The sequence below is a fragment of the Labeo rohita genome, chromosome 19, assembly GCF_022985175.1.
Source record: "Labeo rohita strain BAU-BD-2019 chromosome 19, IGBB_LRoh.1.0, whole genome shotgun sequence".
NCBI classification, from domain to species: domain Eukaryota; kingdom Metazoa; phylum Chordata; class Actinopteri; order Cypriniformes; family Cyprinidae; genus Labeo; species Labeo rohita.
In genome coordinates this window covers 23048796-23055852 of record NC_066887.1, presented here as the reverse complement: position 1 = coordinate 23055852, position 7057 = coordinate 23048796, and the positions used below count along the sequence as shown (strand labels likewise).

Genomic DNA, 7057 nt, shown 5'->3' with positions numbered 1-7057 from the left:
ACCCAATTTTCCCATGTCATGTGTAATTTTATCATAAAATGCTATATTTTACGAACGCATTAGGCGTATCGCTACAAAACTCAGTATGTGTCTTCGGCACCAAGCTTTGACAGTACTCAAAAAGTTTAGGGGTAGTGCCTCCTTGTGCCCAAAAGTTGCAAAAAATGCTAATAACATTTGATTTAATTGGCCTATTGTAATGAAAGTTCTTGCCGAATTTCCTGTCCGCCAAATTTCACCAAATTTGGCTCAGATCATCCTCAGACCATGCTGACAAAAAGTTACAGATTTTGTGTCGATATATGGAGCGGTTATTCACACCAAACTTTGTATGTGCCATTGTCACCTCACACTGACCATGCCACACCAATTTGATAACAGCGCCACCTATTGGTCAAGAGAAATAAACCATTCATTAATCATTAATGAAATTTCCAAAAATGCTATTGCATTATTGATTGCATTAGCCTTTTGGAATTAAACTGGTCTTAAAATATTCCTTGGGTCATGCTGACAACATAGATACCAATTATGCCATAGTCGGCTGAACTTCCTGTCCGCCTTTTTGATTTATGTTGAGAACATACTGTTTCTAACTCCTCCTTGACCGTTGGTCCGATTTTCACCAAAATAGAGTCAGGTCATCTTCAGACTGTGCTGACAAAAAGTTATGGATTTCATGTTAACAGACAAAACTGTTTTTGTATAGCAATGCAACAAATTTGAGGCATGATGCCAGGCTACGTCTGAGGTTGTATCTCGACAAAGCTTTGACATATTGACACCAAACTTTGTGTGTGCCATTGTCGCATCACATAGAACACATGACATTGATTTGATAGCAGCAGCATCCATCGGTCATAAGTGATAAGCCATTAAATCATATTACTAGTGGTTGCATTTATGATTTTTCAGCCATTTTGACTAAAATCATTTTAAAATGGTGTCAATTACTCATCCCTGCAGTTGGTCCCTTGGCTTCTTAATTGCTGCTTGCGGCTATATTGTTTTCATTGATTTTGATCAAATAAATGCAGCCTTGTTGAGACTTCTTTTAAAACATTTAAACTGTAAGTCTATACACTCATACTTGCATTTATGTTTTGAACCACTGTAAACCACAATTCATAACAAACGTCATCATGGCAGACATGGTGCCGATACCACAAAACCTCTCTCAAACATTCCGAATCAACTGTCTGCACAAGTTTTTAAGTTTCGTAAATTCCCAACAACTCTTATTAGGCGTCCTTTTATTCAGGCTTTACAGTTTGAGCGTAATAACGCTGGTATCAGCTCACAGCAAATGAACGCAGATGAAAGCCTGAACTGAGAGTCAGAACTTTCATGTCTCCGCAGAGGCTCAGAGGCTCTAACTGCGGGCATTCTGGGATGGGGTTTACTGTGGTTTGTTTATAGGGGCTGAAGGGTAACCATGGCAGGCAGTGACTGGAAGCCCTCACTCGGGACAGGAGAGAAGTCAGATCCACTCAGACCCGGGCTGATTCGATTAAACAACCGCTGAGGTCCACCGCTCAGGTTCGCTTTCGACATACGGGGCCGCGGTGGGCCACGGAGACCAAGGCCCCAGCAGGGGCCGTCTGTCCATTCAAAAGAGAGAGAGGAGAAAAAACATCATTTATTTAGAGTGTTTACTGTTTACTGTTTCTACCGGGCCTTAGAGAGGAAATTAATTTTTTACAATTTTCCCCTAAGTATAAAAGAGCAGGCGAACTCTAGGGTATTCAGCTTCCAAAATGATGAACAGTATGAGTCTCTTTGATTTTCATCACCTTTATCGATGACAGATATGATTTTCCTCTCCCCTCACAGCATTATGAATATTTCAGCATAAAGGGCCCGTCCATTTACTGTAGGGTGGCAAGAGCCAAATGCAGATAGAAGGGTCAGTCAATTCTCTCTGTCTGTTTAATAAGATCACACACATTAAAGACTCTCTGATAAAAAGGAGCCTTGTCCAAATAAATATATATTGTTAAATCATGAAAAAGGTAACAATGCCTTATTAATTTTTGCATAAACAGTGTGGTCTACAGAAGTTTCTTGAGTCTGTCAGTGCTGTACTATATTACAGAATAAAGATACCACCAAGACATTAATCATTTTGAAATTGTAAGGTCTGTTATATGATTACAATAATAGCATTTTAGTCATAGAAAATGCATTTTTTAAATTTTGTCAATATTTCATTATGTCATTATCACCATTTTTGTCCATTTTACTGCAGGCTTTAATCACTGATATTAGCATTTCATTTTGTGCTAATGTGCAAATGAATAAAAAAATTGTGTCAGGCCTATATTTAACCAAATCGTCAAAGACGTATTAACATAGTTAAAAACATAAAAGACTTGTCAACACAAAAAGTTCAACTAGATATTAAACTTTTTAAAACTTACTTACTGTTGTATCGATATCAGTGTGACATGCAGGGTTGCCAAGTCTGCAGTTTTACTGCGGATTTGGGCTACTTTTACTCTGTTGCCATCGGTTGTTTTTGATATCTGAGGGTTAAAGTGATATCCCACAATTTAGACAGAGAGGAAATCTGAGCGAAAAAAAAAAAAAAAAACATGGGCTGGTTTTGTTTAACAGACCTGGCAACCCTGGTCAAATGATCAAAAACCATGCTGATTTGGTGCTCAAAAAACATTATTACTATTATTATAACAGTTGTGCTGTTTACCGTAATTGTTTGGAAACCATAATACATTGTAAGAACAGCTTTAATACGTGTATTTATATCAACTGAATGTGTCATGAATAAAATTACCAAATAAAAGAATAAAAGTACCAAAATCTGAAACATACTATAGGCACACACAAACGTACAAACATTTTTCTTTTCTTCTTCTAAAATCTTTTTTTTGTTTTGTTTTGTTTTGTTTTTTCACTGTGTATCTCAGCTTAACTAAATATCAGCTTTTGGAAAACAAAACTTGACCTAACACTTATGTACAGTCAAACCAAAATGTAATCAGACACCTTCAAAATTTCTCACATTATCACAGTTTATTTGATTAGTTTAGAAAATGGTATTAAAATATGACAAGAACTCAGAGTTAAACTGTGTCAGAACAAATTCATCTTGATAATGTCAGATAGAAAGGTACACTGTAAAAAAAAAAAAGGTTGAGTCAACTTAAAATAATTTATTACATGGCTGCCTTAAGATTTTATGTTTAGTCAACTCAAATAAGTTTAATCAACTTGAAATGTTAAGTTGTTCTAAGTGGCAACTTAGATATTTGTTAAAGGAGAAGTCCACTTCCAGAACAACAATTTACAAATAATTTACTCACCCCCCTTGTCATCCAAGATGTTCATGTCTTTCTGTTTTCAGTCGTAAAGAAATTATATTTTTTGAGGAAAGCATTTCAGGATTTTTCTCCATATAATGTATTTCATTGGTGCGTTGTGGACGCACATCCCAGAGCCTGGGCTACACAAGCTTTTGTGCTTAGAAAGTATACAAATTTTTATTTTTCAAAAAAAAAAAAAAAAGACAGATAGTTTCACTAGATAAGACCCTTCTTCTACGGCTGGGATCATTTAGAGCCTCCTGAAGCTGCATTTAAACTACATTTCGGAAGTTCAAAATCGGGGGGACCAGTGAAGTCCATTATATGGAGAAAAATCCTGAAATGCTTTTATCAAAAACCATAATTTCTTTACGACTGAAGACAGAAAGACATGAACATCTTGGATGACAAGGAGGTGAGTAAATTATTTGTAAACTGTTGTTCTGGAAGTGGACTTCTCCTTTAACATTTTAAGCCAGCAAAATAACAAATTATTTTAAGTTGAAGCAACATGTTTTTGACAGTGTATGTAATGGATTATAATCAACCAAAAATTCAGACAACCGTTAGTATGACAATATTTACACAACTATCAATAATTTGTTGACCAATTACCAAGCAATGCTTAATTTTGTGTAGTATGTGGTGTGAAAAGGTTGAATTGGCAACTAAAGAAAAAACACTTAAGCAAAACATGGTCAGGTCAAAGTGTCTGAATAATTTTTGGTCCCAAATTTTTACTGGTAGTCCACTGTATGAAGAATTTTTTGGTACAGTGTGTCACAGTTTACTTTATTTTGCTATCCTCACTTACATAAATAAACATAAATTCTGAAAAATTATATCTGGTGTCTGAATAATTTTTGGTTTGACTGTATATGCCAAATACTTCCATAAAAAATCAGTTTTGACCCACTCTATTCCAAAATAATAGTGATCAGCTCAATATTTCAACATGAAACAAAGATATGGTTTAAAATGCGCCTGAAGTGTCCAATCAAGTGTGTTTAAGCTGAGCCTAATTTACCGCCGAGGCCCCAAAGCGCTGTTTGATTTAAAATCGAACTCTTTGAGAGTCGTAAGAGGCCGTGAGAGCAGCGGCGCTTCTAAATGACAAGCTGACTATTACACCATAAAGCACAGCCAATTTAAATTGCAAAACAGGTTGCCAGGTCTCTTCAGAAGCAATATCTGTGAGTATTTCGCAAATGTACGAAATAAATATAAAAGGGAGGGCTATGTAAATGAGGGTGACGGAGGACTACTTTGAGGCGAGTAGGTAATGCTGCAGCTATTCATCACGGTGAAGAAAGAAAGCACCCGCGTCCGTCCTTAGCATATTCTAATGAAGGCCATCATGCAAATGAGCGTGACCTTTTCTGGGCTTTTTTTATTCAAGTTCACATTCAATGGAGAAATGTGTACATACGCTAGGCAAGCGAGCGGACGCAGACGCGCGCACCCGGAATTATATCGAGGCATAACAAATACTCTCCCCCTCTTCAGCCGAAACACCATAGTGACTAATTACAGCAATCAATGAGAGTACAAACAGAGCGAGCTACAGCTGTGAGAGAGGCAGGCCTGTCTGTTAGGACCGGACCGAGCGATTTCAGCTCGCCGGGATTTCGGCAACTACGTCGACGAGTCAGATATGACAGGGCTGTCTTTCTCCGGCCTCGCAAGCCGGAAAAGCCGTCAAACAAATAAATAAATAAACAGCCAGACCCAGCTGCCAGTAGAGTGTAATTGACAGCGAAAGTTACATACCCTTACAATGACTTTGAACTTTTCCGCTTGTAAAGATTAGGCATAAATATTGAAATATTGAAATGAAAGATGCCCCGCTTACATAGATGAAGCAGAAAGATGGAGGAAGAGGAGGTGGGGGGACGGGTTGGTTCGGTATCTCCTGTGCATCAGTAAGCAGACCGGGCCTCCTCTCTGCACAGACAGTTATGGATAGGAAACATTATCAGCCATGGTAATTAAAGGCAAAACTTATACATGCTGGGAGGGTGGAGGGGGGCGTCACACACACCCACCATTTATCACAAGCGCCGGCTCTGGCAGAGAGCAGATGAGGTGGACCGCTCCACCTCTACAAGCTTTAACACGCTTGCGCTGGTCGAACGCTTAGGAGGTTTTTGCCCCGCAATGTGATCCTGAGAAACAGAACTCACGTTAGCATGAAAAACTAGTTGTAAATACAATTAAATGGCAATGCAGAGGAGACAATGCATTTGGCTTTTGAATAATTGCATAGGCACAAAGAAAAAGCACATGTAAGATCTCTTTAGTATCTCAACTTTTTCTTTTATGCAGCAGTGGTGAGCAAATACAGATTTTTGCTCAAGTGCTTCACAGATTTTTCTTAATAATATCACAAGTTTCTTCTCTAGAGTTTCTTAAAAATGTTGCAAACTCTGAACAAATTCACTTAAAAACAAGTTTTAGATTGCAATATAAATCAGCGGTTCTCAAACAGGGACCAGGACACATTAGGGGGCCAAATGCTAAAAGAAAAATGCTAAAAAACAAATAAAATCAAGATGTAAAGTACAATCATATTCTATTCTCCTTCAAAAAATACTGAAGAACACTGAGAACAGTTATAGAACACGTTTAATTAAATATATCTACAGAATTGGTTCAAAGTTAGAGATCGAAACGTCTTTACATAAATGTCTTTTCCAAAAAATTTGCATGTATGGAAATTGCATAATATCCAAGGTACACATTTCTAGTAATTGTGCAGTTAATTCTCATATTGTATTTTCAGAAAGTTTTGGAATATTTGTCCTCTCCCCAAATTTGTCACTACCAAAACACAGTAATAATAATTTATATAATATATATTTATATAATTTATATTTTTATATATATATAAATATATATATATATATATATATATATATATATGTTATATTTTTTTATATATATATATATTTTATTTTTTTTTTTTTTTTTTTTTTTTTTCATTTTTTTTTCAGAGGTAAATCAGTGACAATTACATTTTTACCAATATTTTCAAGTGTAATTTATGAGATTTGTTGTATTCTGAATATGGTTTTTCTTTGTAAAAGACAAAAAGTTGATCATACTGATTTCAATACTGATTAATCACGATTAATTGCATCCAAAATAAAAGTTTTTGTTTACGTAATATATGTGTGTGTACCTTGTATATTTGTTGTGTATATATAAATATACACACATGCACGAATATATTTAAGAAAAATATCTTATGTTTATATATTACAAATATTTATATATAATATCAATTATACAAATACAAATATATACATAGAAATACATGGAAATATTTTCAAAATATATACTGCATGTGTGTGTAAATATATATACATAATATACACAGTATACACACAAATATTATGTAAACAAAAACTTTTATTTTGGGTGCGATTAATCGTGATTAATCGTTTGACAGCACTAGTTTGAATATACATTAAACCAAAAACTATCATAACATCTTCGCTGATCATTCAGTATACTTTATTTTTTTTTAAATAACATCCCATGTTTCTCTCATGACAGCACATTTTAACTTGCAAACTACTGTAAAACACTACTAAAACATACTAAAATACAAAGAAAAAAATGCATAACTGTACTAAAATTTTGTATATTTCCCCCAAATATGATTATGTGTTCCGTCATGATTGTTTCGGTAGTGACAATTTCATGGGATAACACCCAAAAAAACAAAGATG

General features: G+C 35.3%; 1 long non-coding RNA gene across 1 annotated transcript; it reads right to left on the bottom strand.

The window, feature by feature from the left end:
• Positions 1–493: 493 nt before the first annotated feature.
• Positions 494–6125, bottom strand: LOC127181460 (uncharacterized). Its single transcript, XR_007829781.1, has 5 exons — positions 5369–6125; positions 5176–5267; positions 2425–2525; positions 1794–1871; positions 494–1601 (listed from the first exon to the last, which is right to left on the bottom strand). It is a non-coding gene; the product is annotated as an uncharacterized LOC127181460 (long non-coding RNA).
• Between the last annotated feature and the right edge of the window lie 932 nt (positions 6126–7057).